This window comes from Gossypium arboreum, chromosome 3 (assembly GCF_025698485.1).
Source record: "Gossypium arboreum isolate Shixiya-1 chromosome 3, ASM2569848v2, whole genome shotgun sequence".
Taxonomy (NCBI): Eukaryota; Viridiplantae; Streptophyta; class Magnoliopsida; order Malvales; family Malvaceae; genus Gossypium; species Gossypium arboreum.
The window spans coordinates 129417370-129442906 of NC_069072.1; the positions used below are offsets into that span (position 1 = coordinate 129417370).

The following is a 25537-nucleotide window of genomic DNA, read 5'->3' on the forward strand; positions in this document are numbered from 1 at the left end:
ATAATCCGCTACCTCCTGTAGTTGCTGCAAATCCAGTAAATCAGAATCCTGCTCCTCGTACTATGTATGATTATGCTTAACCTACTTTAACAGGAACTGAATCGAGTATCGTTCGACCTGCTGTTCCTACAAATAATTTTGAACTGAAACCTAACACAATTCAAATGATACAACAGTTTGTTTAGTTTGATGGTTTGCAGGACAAGGATCCAAACACTCATTTAGCAAATTTTTTGGAATTCTGCAACACCTTTAAGATCAATGGAGTTTCTGACAATGCCATTCGCCTTCGGTTGTTTCCCTTTTCATTACGGAATAAGGCTAAACAGTGGTTGAACTTGTTACCACGAGGGTCAATCACTACTTGGGAACAAATGAATGAAAAATTTTTACTTAGATATTTTCCGTCGGCTAAAACGGCTAAATTGAGGAATGATATCTCTTCTTTTGGGCAGATAGATTTAGAAAAACTTTATGATGCATGGGAGAGATACAAGGATTTATTGAGAAGGTGCCCTCACTGTGGGTTACCTTTATGGTTACAGGTTCAGACCTTCTACAACGGTGTGAACCCCTTAAAAGGCAATTGATTGACGCAGCTGCCGGTGGAACCTTGAACAAAAAAACACCTGAAGAGGCTTACGAATTTATTGAAGAGATGTCACTAAATAACTATCAGTGGCAAGTCATGAGAACAAAGCCAACAAAAGTAGCTGGTGTTTTCAACCTCGATGTAGTCTCCATGCTATCTAACCAGGTAGAACTATTGAATAAAATGATTGATGGTTTGTATGATTCTACTCAGGTACATCCAGTGATGAGGTGTGATTCAAATGGAGGAGGGATACACAACACAGACTATCCATCCTTCAACCCCAGCACCGAAGGAGAACAAGTCCACTATATGGGCAACAATTCTAGACCTCAGAATAACCTTTATAGTAACACTTACAATGCAGGTTGGAGGAACCATCCTAATTTTTCATGGGGTGGTCAAGGGAATCAAAGGCCACAACACCCTCCAGGTTTTCAACAACCACCTTACCAATAGGAGAAAAAGTTTAACCTTGAGAAGATGCTTACAAAATTTATCTCGATGTCAGAAACTCATTTTTAGAATACCGAGACAGCACTTAAAAATTAGCAAGCATCGATTCAATAGCTCAAAACTCAAATAGGTCAGCTTGCTAAGTTGATCTCTGAATGATCGCAAGGTGGCTTGCCCAATAATACAGAAATTAACCCAATGGAGCAACTCCATGTTATCATTGTGCGCGACAAATAAGGGTTAGCTAAACCTAAATCTGAAACGAGGTAAGAAGCTGTGGTAAGCAATGGTAAGTTTGAAGTGAGTCATGGTACATAAAAACTGGTAAGAAAAGAATATAGACCTCGTGTGCCATACCCTAATGCGACAAGGAAAGACCACATAGACGAACAATTCGGTAAATTTCTTAAACTCTTTAAAAAATTATATATTAACTTACCGTTTATTAAATCTCTTTCATAGATGCCCAACGTAGTTAAATTTTTAAAGGAGCTTTTAGCAAAAAAATGAAAGTTAGATGAGTCATCGTATGTGGAGTTAAATACAGTTTGCTGAGCTATTTTGCAAAACAAACTACCCATCAAACTGAAAGATCCAGGGAATTTTACGATTCTTTGCCTAATTGGTAGTTTGAATGTTAATAATGATTTAGCTGATTTAGGGGCAAGTATTAATGTCATGCCCTACAAGATGTTTAAGCAGCTAGGACTAGCGAAACCCAAACATACTAGGATGAGCATACAATTACTTGATAAAACTATTAGATTTCCTAGGGGTATCGTTGAAGATGTGCTTGTTAAAATTGACAAATTCATATTCCCAGTCGATTTCGTTGTCTTAGACATGGATGAGGACAGTGATGTACCCTTAATTCCAGGTAGACCCTTTTTAGCAACTGCTAGATCTATCATTGATGTTGGAACAGGTGAACTCACACTTCGGGTAGGCGATGACATGATTAAACTCCAAGATCGTGATTCTGATAGAAAGACTAGTGATCGAGATGACTATACAAGTTCTTTTAATGTGAGTAACCTTGTTGTTCAACCCTCTTTGCAGGAAAAATTCTCGAGTAATATCAACAAGCCAAGTTCTAGTTCATGCACTAACAATGGAACCATCCATGAACGAAGAATGCTACAGATAGATGAACTAGATTAATGGCAAACTTATGGCAAGGAGGAGCAGAAGCAAAACCATGATGTACGTAAAGAAGAGACGAACCAATTCAAGGTAGGGGACCAAGTCTGGTTAGATAAAAAAGACCCTCGAATTATCAATACAGAGCTCAACGCAAATGGAGAGACTCCTTTTACGGTACTCAAAGTCTTTCCGTACGGTACAGCCGAGGTAACCCATTCACATTTCTGCACTTTTAAGGTAAACAGTACTTGACTTAAACCTTATTTAAATAAAGGAATTGACAGTGAGAAAGTGGAGTTTCGACTCCGTGATCCACCATGCCCATGTGAATGAAAGGAAAGTCGAATTCATGGTTGAATTCATGGTTCATTGTTTTCAATTGTTTCTCCCATTAGGACTAATTATTTATCTATTTAGGTTTTCTTGCTTATCACTTTTACATTTAGTTTACTAAGTTACTTGTTATTTTTCTTCGTAATTGTTATGATTTATTTTTGTTTTTAATTTTTGCTTTATGCTAGTCTTATTACATGAATTATGCATGCTTAGGTATTCCTACGTGCTGATGATTATTTAGACTACTTGGAGTCCATTATCTAAAGATTTAGTTTGCCTATTGGATGATTTTTCTTTTATTAATCATTTCTTTTCTTTTTTAGGAACATTATGACAAACACAAGAGGTAAATTCAAAGTCGTAGTCCCCGCTTCAAAAAAGAGGAAGGGTCCTGGCACAACCTCTTCGAGCGCCTCTACCAAGGTTCGGCATCTTTACCTTCAATTCTCTGCGGACCCACCTGAGGACTTATTGCAGCTCCTGTGCATGCGACTACTAGGTCTGGGCCAATGCATTGACTGGGCCGTGTTGGAGCAAGTCGGATTAGTTGATGAGGCCCACACTTTCATTACTACTGCACCATGGGACCGTTTCTTTGATATCGTCGAGCCCACATATATGGAGCTTACTTTGGAGTTTTGCTCGACATTCTACCTTCAGCGCGTGATGTCATCCCATGATGAGCATGGTACGATTACATTCCAACTGGGTGGCTTAGTGCGACATATGAGAGTCCCTGAGTTTCGCGCAGTTTTGGGCATCTACACAGATGAGTTTATGGGTGCCGATAACTTTCTTCACCTCCACCGTAACAACTATTATTCACCTTCGTGTTGTTGAATCGATCTCACAGCCAGTCAGATCCTTTATGATATGAGTCACTCGAAGGCGACATCTCTTTCTCCGGCTCTACGATACATCCACGCCCCATTAGCTCATACTTTGACTGGCAGGAAAGAGAATACAGAAGTTGTAAGCACTACTGACGCGTACTATATTTAGAGCATAGTGACTAGCCACATATTCGACTTAGCCTATTTCATTACTCTCTCCTTTCGCCATCAGACAAATCGCCACAGGAAGGGTCTTATCTGCCTTGGCCCCTACGTGACTCGCTTCGCTTGACACTTCTGTCTCTTCGACACGCCAGAGATGTCATCGACACTCACACTAGTAGGCCAGATGTCTCCTTAAGGAATTCCTAGTATGATCCACATGAGGATGATCGAGCGACTTCATGGATTCGATCCACCTCACTACCGGTTAGCTCGTTCTAATGGTCAGGATGTTCCAGAGGACATTACTGAAAATGTTCCTCCCCTTCATGAGGACCCACCTCCACCACCATCACAGAGTCACTGCCCCACTGCTGCCAGCTTGACAGATATATCCGAGCGACTCACTCACTTTGAGCAGCAGTGTTTTGAACAGTTTGACAGCATCGATGCCACTATTCGAAAGATTTGCCACCACGTTCACATCTCTCATTCGGTACCGTTGACCCACGAGGCATATGATAATGAGGACATTTGAGTCCATTTATTTTATTTTTTTTTTTGTTTTTAGTTTTAATTTTATTTTTCTTTTATTTATTTTTGAAGAATTATGTTTTATATTTTGAATTATGTTTATCTTTATGGTTATTATCGAGTAATTGCTTAATTCTCTTCCACAATTGTGTTTATTTTCTTATTAGTAACTCAGACTCATGCCTTATCTACAATTCTAGCTTTCGCTATTCCAAGGATTTCATCGAAAAATTCAGGGTAGTTTTGCTTCTCTCCCTCTCTTCTGATATTATGCTTATATTGTTATTATCTATCTTTGTACATTGAGGACATTGTACATCTTAGGTGTGGGGAGGTTATTTATATGATTATCAGAAAATCCCTAAATTTTTTTCTCGTTCTCAAATAATTTTCTCATATTATTATTAGAGGGAATTCTGATTGATTTATAATTTTTATTGATATGTTTTGAATTAAATCATAGGTAATTGTGCATTGATTTTTTAACTTTAAGACATTAGAGAATCAAGCATGATAGGTTGACTTTTGAGAATTAAAATTGCTAGGTTGTTTCCCTGAATTGAGGTATTATCTTGACGTTTTGAATTTACAAGATTGACATCAAATACCCATAATTTTTGTGAGATTTTGAACATTTTAGAGCATATATCTTTCTTGCTCACTTATTTTATTGGTTATGAGTGTGTCAACATTGATTTGTTATTCTAGAACTTGCTTCGATTATGCATGTGAAGACCACACCTTTGATTGATATACTCAGATGATAAGGGCACTTAGGTTTTAACCCACTTACCCCATAAAAAGCCTACCCAAATAATTGACCCTTAGTGAACCCCTTTGAGCCTTAACCATTGTTTCTTGATTTTCCCCTTAATGATAACCCACAAATTAACTTTTTTTGATTCGTTAAAAATTTCTCAGTTTTTATTGACTCCTCTTTTTATCGAGATTTGATTCGATTAGTTACCTAACTATGTTCGTTCATTTCAGTTGCTGAATTATTTCTTATTATGTACTTTCTATTTTTATATTTGCTCTTATTCTTAAAAAAACCGTATATTTATATTATATAATTACATATTGTTATAAAGAGCTTGGATAAGTTAAAGTTATTATATTGAGAAAAAGCTCACTTCATTGGTTTTGGATAGTTTTAATTCTGGCACTTGTTTGTAATTCAGTAATTAGCTTTATTTTTCTAAGATTGGTAATTTATAAAATTAATCTCGATTCTAACCCTCTTTTTTAACCTTTATCCACACCTTTAACCCAAGCCCCATTATAATCCTGTTAAAGACCTTTTGATTTGTGTATCATCTCAATTATAGCGGTGGAGATTTGATTTTCATGCAAGCCTATGGTAATAACTTTTCGTGTTTGACTACTGAGTGCTTAATTATTGAACCTTAAACACTTTGAGTGATTTGAGTGAATTTTTAGTTAGGATGTCAACCCTTATCGATTTGGAATTAAAGGTAATTACTTAGAAAAAGGGGAATACCTATGATTTTATGATTAAAATGCTCAATTTGGATTGTTTGTAACTTTAATGTTCTTTTAGTTGAAATTCTCAATGTATGATTATTTGTGAATTATTTCGAAACACTATTGATAAGAATTATAAGTTGAGAAAAATACATTTTAATTGCGAGTTGAGGATTTTGCTTGAGGACAAGCAAATGCTTAAGTGTGGGGATATTTGATAAACCTCATTAGTAACATATTTTAATCTCGTGCTTGACATATTTTTGGATGAATTATCATAAGATTTAGTGAATTTGATGCTCCTAATCCTTTAATTTCATGTTTTATATCCAGATGAGCATAGGAAAGCGAAAAGTGTAAGAAAAAGGCCAAAAACGGACAAAATAGGTTTATTTCAGTGCTACACACGGCCCAGACACTTCCACACACGTAATCCACACGCCCGTGTTAGACACACGGGTAGACCACACGCCCATGTGTCAAGGCTGTGTCGGCTTAAAACAATATCAGAATTGCAAACAGCCTGAGCACCTTCACACGGACGTGGCACACGACCGTGTCCTTGTCGAGCCCAAGTCAATTCTACTCGGAAAAGGTTAATTTTAGGCTATTTTGGGCATTCCAAAGTCTATATAAACACCCTAGAATAGGACCAAAAGGGATACACGGAGGAGGAGGCAGAAAATACTTGAAGACAACTATTGGAATCAACTCGGAAGCAGGATTGACTTCAAGACTGAAGATCTCCATTCATGTTCTACCGAAGTTTTTGGATTTCTTTATGTTTTGTTGTTTTCCCAATTTTGGGATGTTTTCTTCCATCATTATGAACTAAATTTCCTAAATACCTAGGGAAGACGAAACCTAAGATGAATGTTATTATCTTTTGAATTATATGATAAATACTTGTTCTTATTCATAATTATTAGTTTTAATCCTTGCTTTAATATTTCAGGATATTAATTCAGGTTTTGATGTGCTTATTCAGTGGAGTAAAAGTCCCTGTTTAAGTGTATATCTTCCATAATTAATCAGAGTTGATTGCAATCCTAGAGATAGGACGACATAAATTTGATGGATTAAAGTCAAATCTAATAAGGGAAACCATAGATCGAGTTAATGCGACAATAGGGATTTTAATTAGAAAGAGATTTCAATTAATCAACCTAGAGTCAGTTATTTTTAGTCTCGAGAGAGATATTCATATAAACTAGGGTTTTCTAAGGATTAAGTCAAGTGAATAAATCGTCTAGTTCAGAAGTAGTACGTGAAGTCTAGGTGGATTCTTCCTTGGGCATAGTCTTCTCCGTCAGTTTTCCAAAAGTATTTTCCAACTTTTATCTCTGTCGTGTTCTTAGTTAATTAAATAGTTAATTTTAGTTTAAAAACACCCCTTTAATTCTTAGGCTAGATAATAAAAAGATAGTAATTACTAGTACTTTTAGTCCTTGTGGATACAATATTTCCGGTCTCACTATAACTATACTACTATTCGATAGGTGCGCTTGCCTTAGTCGAATTTTTAGTCAGTTTAGCGACCATCAAATTGCATTGCCCCTCACTAGTGACCTCAGCAACTTCCACCGGTCTCACTCCAGTTTGCTCCACATTATCAATATTGGTACCCATAGATCCGGGCACGGTGACAACCTTCTCAACAAAATCTTCCTCTGCTTTTTCTTTCTCATTTTTAGCAACTTTTTCTTCTTCAGCAACAACTACCGCTTCGACAACAACTTCTTCTTCGACAACATCAGTTTCCTTCTCAACAACAGTGTCCTCTTGATAAGCAAAGATACCATCCTCGAACAAGCTATCAATCTTGCACAGACATTCTTCAATGTCCCTAGATTCTTCATCTTTGTCATTATCAGAGACTTGCAGGATGGGAGGAGATGCCACCGATCTTGCTTGATCTTCAAAGTCATCAGTTGCAGATGAATGCTCATAGTTCCTAATGATTGGTGGAAACACTGGGAAGTCTGATATTGGAGATGGGCTCAATTGGCTTAATGTGGCTATAATGGAACTATTTCAAGCTTTAATATAAGCAAAAAACAGAATCTGAAAGTTCTCCATGTCCTTAATTGTAGCACAAGTTTTATTTGCCTATTGCTAACGGAAGTAACCATTTTCTCAACATCTTTTATCTTGCGCCATAAGGATGTCTCTATATGCAGGGTTGTTCCTTTACTATCGGCTTTGGTTTTACCCTTATTTTTCTTGTTGGTTCCTGACTCTTTTAGTATTGGTGTTTCTGTGCCACGAGTCATCCTTTCGATAAAGGCTTCATTAATTGGACCTTTATTCTCCATAATATTTTCATCTTCCCGAAGCACAAGTCCTTTCTACCAACTTAGTGACATCACCAATGATGGGAAAACCAAAATGTCGATCTGTTAGGCGGCACATTCAGCAATTTTCCTGTAGAGAATTGTACATACATCAAATTTTCTACCCTTTACAATTTAATGTATCAGACACATTAAGGTTGACGGTGGTGCTGTGGGTAGACGGTAGTAGTCTACAGTTAACAAAGTGAAACAATATTTTGCTATGCAATGTTAAGAAATAGAAATGCATTGTAAAATTCTTTGGGTGCGATCTTGTCCACTGTGCTCTTTCAATACACAAATCCTGTACGAGCAGCCCCTTTTCTCGTCCATCACTTCCATAAAGAAATAGGAGTGTTTATTGACATCGGCAATAAGGTAATACAGCTCATTGATTGTGTTGGCATCCTATGGGAGTATACCTTCACAAAATAAAATAAATTCTAAATCTTGGTCATAAAGGTTAGCATCGAATTTACGTACCAGGGAAGAGGAATAGCTTCTAGGGTGTGCATAAAAATTTCCCTATTTCAGTTTAGAAATAGTTCGGTGAATTTATTTGCCCAACTCCTGTTGTTGTGACAGGGAAATGCCTTGTTTGGGGTGAAAATTTTGACCCAATATATTATTTTGAATTGTTCCATTACCATTTTATTCAAATAGATTACTAGTTTCTTTTTCTGCACCGGCTTGGGGGATTCCAACTCGTGAACTGCAGTGGCAGAGGATGCATGTTCTTTAATAGGTTTGTTGGCTTTCGTGGTTAAACCTCTTGTTCTTGTCATCTTTTTTGGTGGAAAGACAATTGTAAGTGAAAAAGGTAGAATCTTGAGTAAGGAAAAATAATAAAAATGGCTGCTTGTATAGATACAAAACTAGCGGAAAGATTGGCGTCCAATAAGAATTGTGGTTGCTCAAATAGATCAAACAGCTAGGTGGGTTTTGATCCAATGGTGAAGATTGAAGTTCCCTTAATTATGATTAATGGTAACATAGTGGCACAAAATGTGTTGACAACCAAATCTTGTTGTGTCAACATTGGTACCTTATTAGTCTGCAAAAAGGAAAGAAAACAACATTTACAAAACAGGAATAAAATAAGATGAAATCTCAGAATAATAAATTTAAAATTTAAATTGTTTGGACCAACTTAATGGCCTCTGCCTACTCTAGATTTTTATTTCCAAAATAGTGTTTCAATTTCTATCCATTGACTTTGAACTAGTATCAATCACGTAAATCTCGAATTGTGACTGTACCATAGGGAAATACGTCGACAACTTCGAATGGACCAAACCAACGTGAACGCAATTTACCTAGGTGCAATTTAAGTTGAGAGTTTAATAATAAAACCTATTGTCCTGTGGTAAATTGTCACTACAAAATAATCTTTCATCTTTTTTCTCTTTTTCTTATAAACCGCAGCATTTTTATTTTTACAAAATAATTCACTACATCATGAAGAAATCTTTCTTTTTTATGGCATTTGATACTAAATGGGAGCTTACCACACACCAAATGATTAACCAAATCTGCATACCAAGGAGTTACTGATTGCCTGATTCGTAACAAGTAATAAATATTTATAATTAAGATCAAACCTAAACTAACTATTATCATGACGAAAAGGCAAGCGTACCTATCGAACAATAGTATAGTAATGGCAAGACCGGGATATCGTACCCAAGGGAACCAAAAGTACTAGTAATAACTATCTTTTTATTATCTAGCCTAAGAATAAAATGGTTTGTTTTAATTAACTAATTATTTAAACTAAGAACGCACAGAGAAAAGAATTGGGGAATTGCTTTTGGGAAAATCGATTGACTTGAAACAATACCTAAGAAAAAATCCACCTAGACTTTACTTGTTATTATGGCTCCGAATCGGACGATTTATTCATTCAACTTGTTCTGTAGAGATCCCTAAGTTATGTTATTATCCTTATTCAAGATTAATAACGTCTAATCCCTAGATTGAATAACCGCGACTTTTCTCTAATTAACACTCTAGGGTTGCATTAACTCGATCTATGGATCCCGTTATTAGGTTTCACCTTAATCCGGCAAAATCTTGTCACCTTATTTCTAAGCGCGCAATCAACTTCGCTTAATTATGGCAAATGTACTCTTAGACAGGATCTATTCCTCCTTTGAATGAGAGAGTGTCTTTAATAAGTATCTTGGGATATCAAAACAAGAATTAAGAACACATAATTAAGAACAAGTTAAATATTTATCATACGATTCAGAAAATAATAACAAGATTCGTCTTAGGTTTCATTCCTCTTAGGTATTTAGGGGTTTAGTTTATAACTAAATAAGAAAACATCTCAGAAGAATAAAGAATACAAAACATAAAGAAAACCCAAAACTCCAAAAGGGGAATTGAGGAGAGATCTTCAGTCTTGATGATGAATCCGGCTTCTGAGATGGATCAATCGGCTTCCTTGGGGTAATTCCTTACCCCTCTTCTCCGTCTCACATTTTCTCCTCCTTTAGTGCGTATTTATAGCCTTTGGAATGCCTAGAAACCCTCCAAAGTGGCGTTTTCTGAATTGGACTTAACTTGGGCTTAGCAGGGACACGCCCGCGTGACACAGCCGTGTGACGTGATTGCCAGGCCGAGTTCGATCTGTTAAATTGCACACGGTCATATGGGTCAATGGCCAGGCTGTGTGAATCGTGAAAGCCTTGGTCGACACCCTCGAAAGACACGGGCATGTGAGCTGCCTGTGTGGTAAGGCTTAGGTCGTGTCATCTTCTTGATTTGGTTCGTTTTGTCCCTTTTGGCTCGTTTTTGGCTCCTTTTGACTCTTGGTGCTCTCCTGAGCACAAAACATGAAATTAAAGTATTCGGAGCATCAAATTCACCAATTCTAATGAAAATCATCTATAAAATGCATTAAACATGGGGTAAAAATATGAATAATTTACGATTTATCAAATACCCCCACACTTAAGCATTTGCTTGTCCTCAAGCAAAATTCTCAACTCGTAATCAGAATAAATCCTTCTCAACTTATAATTTCTATTAATAATATCTCAAATTAATCCATAGGTAATCATACATTGAGAATTTAACTAAAAGAACATAAAAGTTTCAATCATTCCAAGTTGAGCATTTTATCCCGAAAATATAGGTGTCTTCCCTCATTTAAGTAATTACCTTTAATTCATAATATCACAGAGTTTTACATCCTCACTAAGATTCACTCAAATCACTCGAGGTGTTTTAATGACAATAAAAGAAGCACTCAATAGTCAATAATGGAAAGTCATTACCATAGGCTTGCATGAAAATCAAATCTCCACCACTTTAATTTTAAGATAATACATCAATCAAAAGGTCTTTAGAGGGTTGTAATGAGGCTTGGTTAGGGGGTGTGGTCACAAGCTGAAAGAAAGGGTTAGAATCGAGATTGAATTGAAAAGTTGCCTAACTAGAAAAAGAGTTAATCTTTACTTGCGTACAACAGAGCTTCTCTCAGAATATGAAATTACAGATATGCATACATAGTTGTGTCTTTTGTATTTTTTTTTTTAAGAACAAGTTAAATAATATAGACTAAATATCAAGAACAAAACATAGCTAGACAATCCATTCAACTCAAATCTCGACAAAAATAGGGATTAATTTAGGGGATTTCAACAATAATGGGTTGAAGGTTAATATTTAAGGGTAATACAAGAATTGGTTTGTTGGGCTCAGGGGGGTTTACTAGGGGTTAATCGTGGAGGTAGGGTTTTCATGGCATGAGTGGGTTAATCTTAAGTGCCTTAATCATTTTGATATATCAAATCAAATGGTGTGGTCTCGACATGCATAATCAAGCAAGGTCTAGAATAATAGTTCAATACTGACGCATTCAAAGCAATAATAAAAGTGAGCATGAAAAGATGAATAGATGCTCAAAAGGCTAAAAAATCTCACAAAAAAATTATAGCTTTTTGATGTTTAGACTCGTAAATTCTAATTCAAAATAATACCTAGACTTGGGGAAACAACTTATAATTTAATTTCTTAAAAAAATCAACTTATCATGCTTGATTCTCTAATGTTTTAAAGTTTAAATAATCAATTCATAAATCCCTATGTTTTAATTCGAGATATATCAATCAAAATCAGAAATTAATTAAAATTTATCCTAAACATGATATGCGAGTTTTTCATGAGAACAAGATGATTATTCAGGGATCTTTTTTCTGATAGTGAAATAAATACCCCCCACACTTAAGATGTACATTGCCCTCAATGTACAATGATAGATGTTAGGGAATAAAAATAAGATAGGGAGAGAAGTGAAACTTCCTGTATGATGAATTCCTCGAACTTAGAGTTTTGGAGAGTGATCGGTTTGAGAGTGGAGGAGGATACTCTGGTAGTCGTAGATGTTCATTAGGCCATAAGTCCTGCACTAAAAGAATATTATATCTAGTAGTAGCTATGGTCGTGGTCGAGCAAGACATGGCAGTCGTGGAGAACCTTCCCTGGTGGAGTTGTAGTTCCTATGTGATGATGAGCTTAGGAGTTCTATATAACTGTGATAAAATCAGGAACTTTTTAGGAGATATTAGGAAGTATAAGGATTCGAAAAGAAATAACCGAAATAAAAAATAAAAATAAAAATTCTAAAATCTAATAAAAATAATAGAAATAGTTTTAATAATAAGTAAAAATAGAAAGTAATAAATAAATATTTCTCAACATCTTCATCGCTGGATGGTTCGCGAGGCGGGACTGGCGATGAGATGGAAAGGTGCTGACAACTCTGCCGTAGAGTAGCATCAATATTGTCAAGTTGTTGAAAACACTGAAGCTTGAATCGGGTGAGGTGCTCAGAGATGTTAGCATATGAAGCTGCCACATGAACTGGACAAGAGGGTAGTGGTGGCTGAGAATAGGGATTAGGGAGTGGAGAAGGGGAGATTTCGGTTAGGGCTTTGGAAAGGAAGAAGAAAATGAACAGTGATTTGCTTATATAGGGGGCACACGGTCTAGGGCCACGCCCATGTACTTATGAGGGTGAGCCCGTGTGTTTTGAATTTTGCAAGTTTAGGACGTGGTTAGTTATTCTCCCATGCCCGTGTGTCTTGGGCGTGTGTGGTACACGGCCATATCACACGGCCGTGCCTAGCTTTGTTCGCTTCTCCCACTCCCGTGGATTGTTGTACACAGCTGAAGGGCACAAACGTGTCGCCCGCCCTTGTCGAAGAAACAGAATCGAGCCTTGTCCCCTGGCATGCCCGTGGGTTTCCATCCCCACGCCCGTGTTTTTCCTATCGAGTACACCCACGGCCATGTCACACGATCGTGGGGATTTATCGCACCCCATGTTTTGGGGAAATCATTTACCCTATTTTCACACGGTCGTATCGCAATGACTTGTTTCCCTCCGTGTTGGGCACACGGCCTTAAGCACGGCCGTGTTACTTGCCATGCGATGCTGGGAACCTGTGCTTCAAATACTCTGTTAGTGACCTAAATGTTTAAAACTTGAATTTAAAATAATTTAAAATGGTTAGTACTCGGGTTGCCTTTCGAGAAGCGCTTGTTTATAGTCTAAGCTCGACTGTTACCTTGTTAGTATACTCAGGGCAGTTTGTGGAGTCGTAACTCCTCTCCATCGATCTTAAAATCCTCACCAATTATAAAGTTTGAGGCGTTGTCCATTTACTTTGAAAGTACCATATGATGGGTGACTTACCTCTATCGTGCCATATGGATGAACAGATTGAATTACGAAGGGTCCTGACCATGTGATTTCGTTTCTCGGGAAACAATTTGAGCCTTGAGTTGTATAGTAAGATAAGATCTCCAACTTTAAACTGTTTCCATTGCTTTAAACGAAAGTCATGGCGCCGCTTTGTTGCTTCCTTGTATAGGCGTGAATTTTCGTATGCATTGGCTCGCCACTCATCTAGCTCGTTCAGCTGCATCAACCTGTTTTTTCCTGCAAGTTCGGGATCAAGGTTTAGAAATTTAATAGCCCAAAAAGCTTTATGCTCTAGTTCGAATGGGAGATGACAACTTTTTCCATAAACAAGTCTGTAAGGTGATGTCCCTATAGGAGTCTTAAAAGCGGTTCTATAAGCCCATAAGGCATCGTCTATTTTTGTTGCCCAGTCTTTTCTGTTTGATTCTACTATTTTTTCAAGGATCCGTTTGAGTTCTCGATTTGATACTTCAGCTTGTCCATTAGTTTGAGGATGGTATGGGGTGGCCGTTCTATAATAAACTCCGTATTTCTTAAGGGTTTTTTCAAATTGGGTATTACAAAAATGAGTGCCCCTGTCGCTGATAATTGCTCTAGGTGTTTCGAATCTCGAAAAGAGTTTTTTAAGGAAACGTACTACCACTCTAGCATCATTAGTAGGTAGAGCTTGAGCTTCTACCCATTTGGACATGTAGTCAACTGCTACTAAGATATATTTATTTCCAAATGAACTGGGGAATGGGCCCATGAAATCGATACCCCACACGTCAAATATTTCACAAGAAAGCATATAGTTTTGAGGCATTTAATCACGTTTAGATATGTTACCTGTCCGTTGGCATTTGTCACATAAAGTAACATACCTGATAGCATCTTTGAATAATGAAGGCCAATAAAAACCTGATTCAAGTATTTTGTGTGCGCTCTTTGTTCCAGTGTCCTCTGGTTGGCCCTGAGTGGCAGTGTTCCAATATTTTTGATATTTTTTATCTGTAACGCATATTCTAATGACTTGATCTGCACATCTACGAAACAGAAATGGATCATCCCAAAAGTAGTTTTTTACATCATTAAAGAATCGCTTCATTTGCTAGTGTGTTAACCCTTTTGGGATAATGTTAGCAGCTAAAATATTCACGATGTCTGCAAACCAAGGTACCTCGGAGTTAGATATAGCGAAAAATTGTTTTCAGGGAACGAATCATTTATTTCCACGTCATCTAGTTCCCTGGTATTGGTTTTCTCGAGCCTGGACAGATGATCAACCGCTAGATTTTCAGCTCCTTTCTTGTCCTGAATTTCCAAGTCAAATTCTTGCAAAAGGAGAATGCATCGGATGAGTCGAGGTTTTATATCGGTTTTAGTTAAAAGATAGCGAAGGGCGGAATAGTCAGTGTAAACAACAACTTTAGACAATATGAGATATGATCGAAATTTATCAAAAGTAAAAACCACAGCTAGCAACTCTTTTTCCGTAGTAGTATAGTTTTCTTGTGCAGCCGTTAAGGTTTTGCTGGCGTAATAGATAGGTTGAAAATGCTTGTCTCTTCGCTATCCCAATACTGCAACTACTGCAAAATCACTCGCATCACACATTAGTTCAAATGGCAAGCTCCAATCAGGTGCAATTATAATTGGAGCATTAATTAATTTATCCTTTAAAGTATTAAATGCTTCTAAACATTCCTGATCGAAGTTAAAAGGTATATCTTTTTCTAGCAATTTAGTTAAAGGCTTAGCTATTTTAGAAAAATCCTTAATGAATCTTCTATAGAAACCAGCATGTCCTAAAAAGCTTCTAATAGCCTTAACTGAACTAAGAGGTGGTAATTTCTCGATTGTTTCTATTTTAGATTTATCCACATCAATCCCTTTTACTAGAAATTTTATGCCCTAGTACAATACATTTTTGAACCATGAAGTGACATTTCTCCAAGTTAAGCACAAGGTTTGTTTCTTCACATCTTATTAAAACTCGTTTTAAATTTTTAAGGCAAAGATGGAAAGAGTTACCAAATACCAAAAAATCATCCATGAAGACTTCCATGTTATCTTCCACGAGTTCGTCGTATAGCTATCATACAGCGTTGAAAAGTAGCAGGGCCATTACATAATCCAAAAGGCATTCTACGATACGCGAACGTACCATATGGGTATGTAAATGTCGTCTTTTCTTGATCATCAGGAGCTATTGGGATTTGAAAGTAACCAGAGAGTCCGTCTAGGAAGTAGTAATACATGTGTCTGGATAATCTTTCTAACATTTGGTCAATGAATGGCAAGGGGAAGTGATCTTTTCTTGTGGTGTTATTTAGTTTCCTGTAGTCTATGCAAACTCTCCATCCTGTAATCGTTCTTGTTGGGATTAGCTCATTCTTCTCGTTGGTCACAACCGTCATGCCTCCTTTCTTGGGGACAACCTGCACTGGACTTACCCAAGAACTGTCAGAAATAGGATAAATAATTCCAGCATCTAGAAGTTTAGTTACCTCGGCTTTTACAACTTCCTTCATGTTGGGGTTCAGACGTCTTTGAGCTTGCACACATGGTTTGTATTCATCTTCCATTCAAATTTTGCGGGTGCAAAAAGAGGACTGATTCCTTTAGTGTCAGAAATTTTCCATGCTATGGCCTTCTTATGTTCTTTTAATACTTGGATTAATTCATCTTTCTCCTTGGGTTGCAAATTAGAAGCAATAATAACTGGTAATGTAGAATTATTTCCAAGGAATGTGTAACGCCCCAATTTTTGGGTTTTCTATGTTTCTGTGATTTTTAAAATTTGTGTGTGTTCTGGTTGGTTAAAATATATATTTTAGTAGGTTAGTGGGCCTTTGGAAGACCCAAACTTAAGTTAAATCCATGGTAGTCTTCGAAATTTTAATTTTATGAACAGGTGATGCAATTGGCGTTTGGGCTTTTAAGAGTAAAGGGGTAAAAGATGACACAAAAAGGACTGTGGTGTAGTGGCAAAGTGGCGCCACTTAGGAGACAAGGAAGTGACGCCATAGAGGAAGAAAGGGGTCCAAGGTTCAAGTCTTGGCTCTTGCAATATATTTTGGTTTTTCTTTTCAATAAATCTGGAAGCAAGTAGGTGCGCTTTAAAGTTTAATGTGTTGGATTTATGACACAAATGAGTTGATGGCCTAGTGGTGGTGGCGTGAGTTGGCATGTGAGAGGACTTTGGTTCGAATCCCTTGGCACGCAAAGGTTGATTATTTTGCTATGTTGGGACGGCAAGAGTTGGTGTTGGTTTTAAACTCGGTGATGGAGGATCCCACATCGGAAGCTAACATAAGAGTAGATGGAGAGTGGCTTTAAATAGAGCAAACCATGAGGAGAGTAGGCATACCCTTCTTGGCTGATCCCTTTCGTTTTGTGACGTGCTCGTTTGGGTTGGGCGTCAGCTAGGAGTGCTCAGAGCGCGGATTAACTCCAGTCTCCTATCAGGTGTGTATTTCTCACTACTCTAGTTGTAGGATGGCTACTTCGGGCCGCGATGGGTCGAAAGAGGCCATGTGGGCCCAATGGGCCTACGGGCCCAATTGGATAAGTTGTTTGATTGTGTAGTAAATATCGGACTAGGCTAGGTGAATCTCATATCTGTGGCTAGATTTGGGCTAAAAGGGCCACACAAGCATGTGGGCCCATTTGGGCCGGGATTGTTATCCCTATTTAGAATACTTTAGTTTTCCAATTACTGAAATGCCCTCGACTTGTAAAATTACCATTTTACCCTTGATTTACAGAATTACTGTTTTACCCTCGATTTACAGAATTACCATTTTACACTCGATTTATAAAATTACCATTTTACCCTCGATTTATAGAATTATTGTTTTACCCTCGATTTACAGAATTATCATTTTACCCTCGATTTACAGAATTACCGTTTTACCCTCAATTTACAAAATTACTGAAATACCCTCGATCAGTAAAATTACCAAAATACCCCTAGTTTGTAAAATTACTAAAATACCCCTGGTTTGTAAAATTATCGAAATACCCCTGTAGGGTAGAATTACCGAAATACCCTTGTAGGGTAGAAATACCGAAATACCCCTATAGGGTAGAATTACCGAGATACCCTTGTGGGGTAAAATTACCATTTTGCCCTTAGGGTGTTAAATGACTATTTTGCCCCTTGTGCGTAAATGACTAACTTGTGTGATGATTGGGTTAGTTGACGTGGATTTATGTTAGTTATCATTAATTCATAAGTCTAATGTGTTAGTGATCGATTGTAGGATTATCGCGTGGGAGATATCGTCATCAATCGTTATCAACCAGGTGTGTAAACGACACCCTCCCTTAGATTGAATCGATAAAAGCCAAAATACCGAAACGTTGGTATTTTATGAACTCGCGAGCGTGCGAGCGCTCGTGAGACAGTTCTTAATGAATATGGTGCATTTGGATGATTAGAGTGTAGAGGGTGCATTTCTGTGCACAACGGTATTTTTGGGCTTAATGGGCTGAAAACAGGCCATGGGCCAACGGGCCTACTTTGGTAAAAAGACGCGGTAAGTACTTCTGATTACTTTGTAAACGTTAGAATGAGCATGAAACCTTAGCAATAGGTAATAATTACTGAAATACCCTTATGCATGTAAAATTACAATTTTACCCCTAGGGTTATTTTTTTCTAAAAAGCATGATGTTCTGCTTACGTATCGTATGCCATGACATATTATTTCTATTGCATGGGACATGGGTTTATATTGATGGAGGAAGCGTTACGCCACCTCATTTGCAATCTGGTGGCCTCGCCAGATATATACTGATACAGTGACTTCGTCACAATATCCGCGACCTCATTGCAATCTGGTAACCGCCATATATATATATATATATATATATATATATATATATATATATATCTGCTCGTGGCCTAGAAACAATATTCAGACTGGTGACTTCGTCACAATATCTGGCAGCCTCGCTACAATTTCTGTGGTGTGTAGCGGTTGGGTGGGTCGAGTACTCTACCCACATGGTGTAAGGCTGGTACGGGGGTGTTATGGATGGCTCTGGGTTGGGATTTCTGCGTTCATGATATATTTGTTCCATATCTGCTATGGGCCTATGGGTTTCATTCTGATTTTTGTACTGAGCCAAGGCCCAGATAAGTCTGACTCTGAGGTTTGATCTATTTTGGGCTATGGTTGGGTTATGTTACACATTGAGTTTACCGAACTCACCTTTTATTTTTATCTTTGCAGGAAATCCCCAAGCATAGTGGGCTTGGAGCCGTGAGGGATTCAGAGTGGCCACATCATCTGCAAAGTTGGTTTTTCTAAGTTAGTTTGTTTTTATTATTTTTATATTTTGATTTAATTTTGGGTTTTAAGTTGTAATAAGGCCGCTATTTAAATTTCTTTTTCTGCTATGGTTTTATTTTCTGATTATAGTTATACTATGTCGAAACTGCTAGTGTTAGGTTGCGCGGGTTTTCAAAATTAATAAACGTTTCCAAGACTCAACAAGCACAACAAATGGATAGCCTAAAGATTGATAAACCGCTTTTCATTCAACATTGTTTTACAAAGACCACCCCAATCACTTAAACCAGCGAATGCATACTAAGTCGTAAGTCCATGTGACACGTCAGATCTGGCCATAACGTTTGGGCTGGGTTTGGGGTGTTACAGAATGCATATTCAAAATGGTTTGGTAATTGTTTAAGGTCCAGTTTGGGAGGCTCCTCAATCGAGGGTTTTTGCTTAAGTTCATCGTTGATCTTAATACCCTCGTATTCTACTTGTCTTGACGGATGGTTATTAGGTTCTTTACCTATCTTCTCGTCTTGAGCTGGACACGGTTCTGTCGTCCCCTCTTGTACAATTTCCTGAAAAGAGTCTTGAGTAATATGATCAATAGAGTCAATGAAATAACATGAATCATCTTGTTCCCTAGAGAATCTCATAGCATCATATATTTTAAAGATCATTTCCTTGTCACCTACTCTATGTACCAATTTACCGTCACCCACTTCAATCACGGCTCTAGCAGTGGCTAGGAATGGGCGTCCTAAAATTAAGGGTACTTCCACATCTTCATCCATGTCAAGCACAACAAAATCAACAGGGAATATAAATTTATCTACTTTTACGAGTACATCTTCTATAATACCCCTAGGATATTTAACAGATCTATCGGCTAATTGAATACTCATCCTAGTGGGTTTAGGTTCCCCAAGACCAAGCTGATTGAACATTTTATAGTGCATCAAATTAATACTAGCGCCTAAATCAGCTAGTGCTTTTTCAATATTCAGATTACCAATTAAGCAAGGGATAGTAAAACTTCCTGGATCTTTTAGTTTGGTTGGGAGCTTATTTTGGAGTATGGCGGAGCACTCCTCGTTGAGTTCTACTATAGAAAAGTCCTCAAACTTCCTTTTATTTGTTAAAAGCTCCTTCAAAAATTTTGCGTATGTAGGCATCTGCGAGATAGCTTCAACAAAAGGTAAGTTGATATGTAATTGTTTAAAAAGTTCAAGAAACTTACCGAATTGTGCATCAATGCGATCTTTTTTAATTTTGCTGGATATAGAACCGGTGGTAAATATTCCTCCGGTACTGGATTGTCACTATTTTCGGGTTTTTCTTCCCTCCTTTCGCTTTCCACGGCTTCTTGTGCTAACTTTTTTTCAGATTCCGCTAACACTTTCCCACTGCTTAGTGTAACTGCTTTGACATGCTCTCTGGATTTGGTATTACTAAATAGATTTCCTGGTGGTCTTTCCGAGATTAGTTTAGAAAGCTGGCTTATCTGAGTTTCTAGTCCTTGGATCGGTGCTTGTTGATTCTTAAGTGCTGCCTCGGTATTTTGGAAATGGGTTTTTGACATTGATACAATTTTGAGAGCATCTCCTTAAGGTTCGGTTTCTTCTCTTGTTGATAAGGTGGCTGTTGAAAACCCTGATAATTTTGTGGTTTTTGATTTCCTTGACCACCCTAGGAGAAATTTGGGTGGTTCCTCCAACCTGCATTATAAGTATTACTGTATGGGTTATTTTGAGATCTAAAGTTATTGTTACCCATATAGTTGACTTGTTCTTCTTCAGTTGTAGGATTGAAGGATTGGTATTCTGTATGCACACCTCCTCCACTTGAGCCACACCTCATTACTGGATGCACCTGCGTAGAACCAAGAAAACTATCAATCTTTTTATTGACAAGTTCTACCTAATTTGAGAGCATGGTGACTGAATCGATGTTATAGACGCCGGCTATTTTCGTTGGCTTTGTCTTTATAACTTGCCACTGATAGTTATTCAGTGACATCTCCTTTATAAATTCATAGGCATCTTCCAGTGTTTTATTGTTGATGGTTCCGCCAGCAGCTACGTCAATCATTTGTCTTGTCGAGGAATTCACACCATTGTAGAACGTTTGAACTTGCAGCCAAAGCGATAACCCATGGTGAGGGCACCTTCTCAGTAAGTCCTTGTATCTCTCCCATGCATCGTAAAGTGTTTCAAAATCCATCTGCACAAAATGAGAGATATCATTACGTAATTTAGCTGTTTTAGCCGGCGGAAAATATTTTAATAAAAATTTCTTGGTCATTTGTTCCCAAGTAGTGATAGACCCTCGTGGTAACGAGTTCAACCATTGTTTAGCTTTGTTTCTCAGTGAAAAGGGAAATAACCGAAGACGAATGGCATCATCAGAAATGATATTGATTTTAAATGTATCGCAAAATTCAAGAAAGTTCGCTAAGTGCATGTTAGGATCCTCATCCTGCAAACCATCAAACTGAAGAAACTGTTGTATCATCTGAATGGTGTTAGGTTTTAGTTCGAAATTATTCGCAGCAATAGCAGGTCTAACTATACTGGACTCAGTTCCTGTTAAAGAAGGTTTAGCATAGTCATACATAGTACGTGGAGCAGGATTTTGATTAGCTGCAATTGCAAGAGGCAGCTGATTGCTTTGGATTTCAGCCATCTTGTCGGTTGGGGTTTGAGTATCGTCTTCTCGCTCGTTCTCCGTGTATCGTAAACTATGCCTTATTTCTCTTTGATTTTTGCGAATTGTACAATCGATTTCTTTGTCAAAAAGTAATGGTCCTGACAGGTTTCTTCTAGTCATAAACTAAAAAAACCTACCAAGAGAGAGAAAAAGTAAATTAATAAATAATAAAATAAAATAAAATTGCAAGAAAAATAAATGGCTAAAGTAATAAAAATTTAGTGTTCCTAATATTCCAGTTCCCCAGCAACGGCGCCAAAAACTTGATCGCGTGATTTGTAACAAGTAATAAATATTTATAATGAAGATCAAACTTAGACTAACTATTATCACGACGAAAAGGCAAGCGCACCTATCGAACAATAGTATAGTAATGGAAAGACCGGGATATCGTAACCAAGGGAACCAAAAGTACTAGTAATAACTATCTTTTTATTATCTAGCCTAAGAATAAAATGGTTTGTTTTAATTAACTAATTATTTAAACTAAGAATGCACAGAGAAAAGAATTGGGGAATTGCTTTGGGAAAATCGATTGACTTGAGACAATACCTAAGGAAAAATCCACCTAGACTTTACTTGTTATTCTGGCTCCGAATCGGACAATTTATTCATTCAACTTGTTCCTTAGAGATCCCTAAGTTATGTTATTATCCCTATTCAAGACTAATAACATCTAATCCCTAGATTGAATAACCGAGACTTTTCTCTAATTAACACTCTAGGGTTGCACTAACTCGATCTATGGATCCCTTTATTAGGTTTCACCCTAATCCGGTAAAATCTTGTCACCCTATTTCTAGGCGCACAATTAACTCCGCTTAATTATGGCAAATGTACTCTTAGACAGGGTCTATTCCTCCTCTGAATGAGAGCGTGTCCTGAATCAGTATCCTGGGATATCAAAACAAGAATTAAGAACACATAATTAAGAACAAGTTAAATATTTATCATACGATTCAGAAAATAATAACAAGATTCGTCTTAGGTTTCATTCCCCTTAGGTATTTAGGGGTTTAGTTCATAACTAAATAAGAAAACATCTCAGAAGAATAAAGAATACAAAACATAAAGAAAACCCAAAACTCCTAAAGGGGAATTGAGGAGAGATCTTCAGTCTTGATGATGAATCCAGCTTCTGAGATGGATCAATCGGCTTCCTTGGGGTAATTCCTTACCCCTCTTCTCCGTCTCACATTTTCTCCTCCTCTAGTGCATATTTATAGGCTTTGGAATGCCTAGAAAACCTCCAAAGTGGCGTTTTCCGAATTGGACTTAACTTGGGCTTAGCAGGGACACGCTGTGTGACACGGCCATGTGACGTGATTGCCAGGTCGTGTTCGATCCGTTAAATTGCACACGGCCATGTGGGTCAATGGCCAGGCAGTGTGAATCGTGAAAGCCTTGGTCGACACCCTCAAAAGACACGTGCGTGTGAGCTGCCCGTGTGGCAAGGCTTAGGCCGTGTCATCTTCTTGATTTGGTCCGCTTTGTCCCTTTTTGGCTCGTTTTTGGCTCCTTTTGAATCTTGGTGCTCTCCTGAGTACAAAACATGAAATTAAAGCATTAGGAGCAATGAATTCACCAATTCTAATGAGAAATCATCTATAAAATGCATTAAATATGGGGTAAAAATATGTATAGTTTACGGTTTATCAGTTACATTAACAGCGAATAACATCTCATCTGGGAATATGTCGATAATTTGAGGTATTTTCCCATCTTTGCTACAAACTTCCGATCTAGACAAATGATCAACAACTTGATTCTCCGACCCCTTACGGTTTTTTATCTTAATGTTAAATTCTTGTAATAATAAAATCCATCATATCAGTCTTGGTTGGCATATTTTTTCATAAAGAGATATCGTAACACCGAATGATCAGTGAATACCGTAACTTTTGCATCGATAAGATAAAAATGAAACTTTTCAAAAGTAAAGACGACGGTTACCAATTATTTCTTTGTGGTGGTAAATCTTCCTTTGTGTTGTCCTAGCACTGCACCCACGTCGAATTCATTTGCATCGCACATAACTTCGAAAGGCTGAGACCAATTAGGTGCAATGACAATGGGGGTATTGACCAACTGATTCTTTAACTGATTAAAGGCATCCAGACATGCCTCATCAAAGAGGAATTTTCAATTCTGTTCCAGCAATAAGCACAATGGTTTTGCAATCATTGAAAAATCCCTAATAAACTGTCAGTAAAATCCTTCATGTCCAAGAAAGCTACGAATACCTTTCACATTTGTCAGTGCGGGCAATTTCTCGATGAATTCCACCTTAGCTTTATCTACTTGAATACCCTGATTAGAGATGCGATGGCCCAACACAATGCCTTCAGTTGCCATAAAATGACATTTTTCCCAAATCAAGACAAGATGTGTGTCCTCACATCGCTGTATTACTTTATCCAAATTGTCAGCACAATGATCAAAATTATTCCCATAAACTAAAAATTTATCCATAAAAACCTTTAAAGAGTCTTCGATTGTATCTGAGAATATTGCCATCATACACCTTTGAAATGTGGCTAGTGCATTATAAGGACCAAAAGGTATACGACGAAAAGTAAAAGTACAAAAGTAGTAGGTGAAAGTTGTTTTCTCCTGATCCTTTGGTGCAATAGCAATTTGATTGTACCTAGAATAGCCATCTAGGAAGCAATAATAAGCTTTTCCAGCAAACCAGTCTAACATTTGATCAATGAAGGGAAGTTGAAAATGATCTTTCCTTGTGGCTGCATTTAATTTACGATAGTCCATACAACTGGCCATCCCTTGGGGATGCATGTTGGTAGTAGTTCGTCCTTATCATTACGAACCACTGTGATGCCACTCTTTTTCGGGATACATTGCACTAGACTCACCCACTTGCTATCAGAAATCAAGTAAATAATTCCTGCATCAAGCCATTTTATGATTTCTTTCTTGACCACTTCCTTCATATTCTCGCTTAACCTTTTTTCTGGTTCAATTGACTGCTGGATTCCATCTTTTAACGTGATTCTGTACATGAAAAAAGAAGGAATAATACCTTGAATATCCGTAATACTCCAGCCAATAGCTCGTTTGTGCTGCTTGAGAATGTGAGTCAATTTATTTTCATATGTTGCATCTAGTGCTGCAAAGACAATAACTAGAAGAGTATTGTGATCACCCAATAAGATATATTTAAGATGAGGAGGTAGTGGTTTCAATTCTAGAGTGGGAGTTTCTACAATTGATGGTTTAGAAATTGGAGTGGTTCAGTTGGTTAGGTCTAAGGATTTAATTTGCCATCTATTCTTGACTTCAACAGTACTAGCGTCAACCGTGCTATCACAATTGTCTATGGATACAGCCTCAGATGTCACTGCAATTTCTTCAGCAAGGACTGTACTTTGATTTTTGAATTTTTCCTCAATCAAATCATCGAGCACGTTGATAGTATGGCACTCTACTTTATCCTTGTAATGAACAAACTCAAAAACATTGAAGGTAACTTACTCATCATTCAGTCTCATGGTGAGTTCTCCTTTATAAACATCAATGAGAGTTTGATCGGTGGCTTAAAATAGTTGTCCCAAGATTATAGGAACCTCCTTGTGAACTTCACAGTCAAGTATGATAAAATCAACCGGAAAAATAAATTTATCTATACAAACTAAAACATTTTGGATTTGCCCTTCAGGTTGAGCTAAAGATCGATCTGCCAGTTACAATGTCACTGCAATGGGTTTCATATGACCAATTCCTAACTTTCTAAAAGTAAAAAGTGGCATGAGGTTGATGTTACTCCTAAATCGCATAAAGCTTTGCCCAAATATTGATTGTCAATCGAACATTGAATGGTAAAACTACCAGGATCTTTTAATTTAGGGAGTATTTTTTTGTCAAGACAGCACTACAGCCTTCTGTGAATGCAATACTTTCAACATCAGCGAGTATTTTCTTCTTGGACAAGAGGTCTTTCATAAATTTCC

General features: G+C 37.4%; 2 non-coding genes across 2 annotated transcripts; one reads left to right on the forward strand and one right to left on the reverse strand.

The window, feature by feature from the left end:
- Positions 1-422: 422 nt before the first annotated feature.
- LOC128291025 (small nucleolar RNA R71) lies at positions 423-529 on the reverse strand. The gene has a single exon (XR_008280803.1). It is a non-coding gene; the product is annotated as a small nucleolar RNA R71 (small nucleolar RNA).
- A 20480-nt stretch (positions 530-21009) lies between these two features.
- On the forward strand, positions 21010-21116 carry LOC128291048 (small nucleolar RNA R71). Its single transcript, XR_008280825.1, has one exon. It is a non-coding gene; the product is annotated as a small nucleolar RNA R71 (small nucleolar RNA).
- The last annotated feature ends 4421 nt before the right edge of the window (positions 21117-25537 follow it).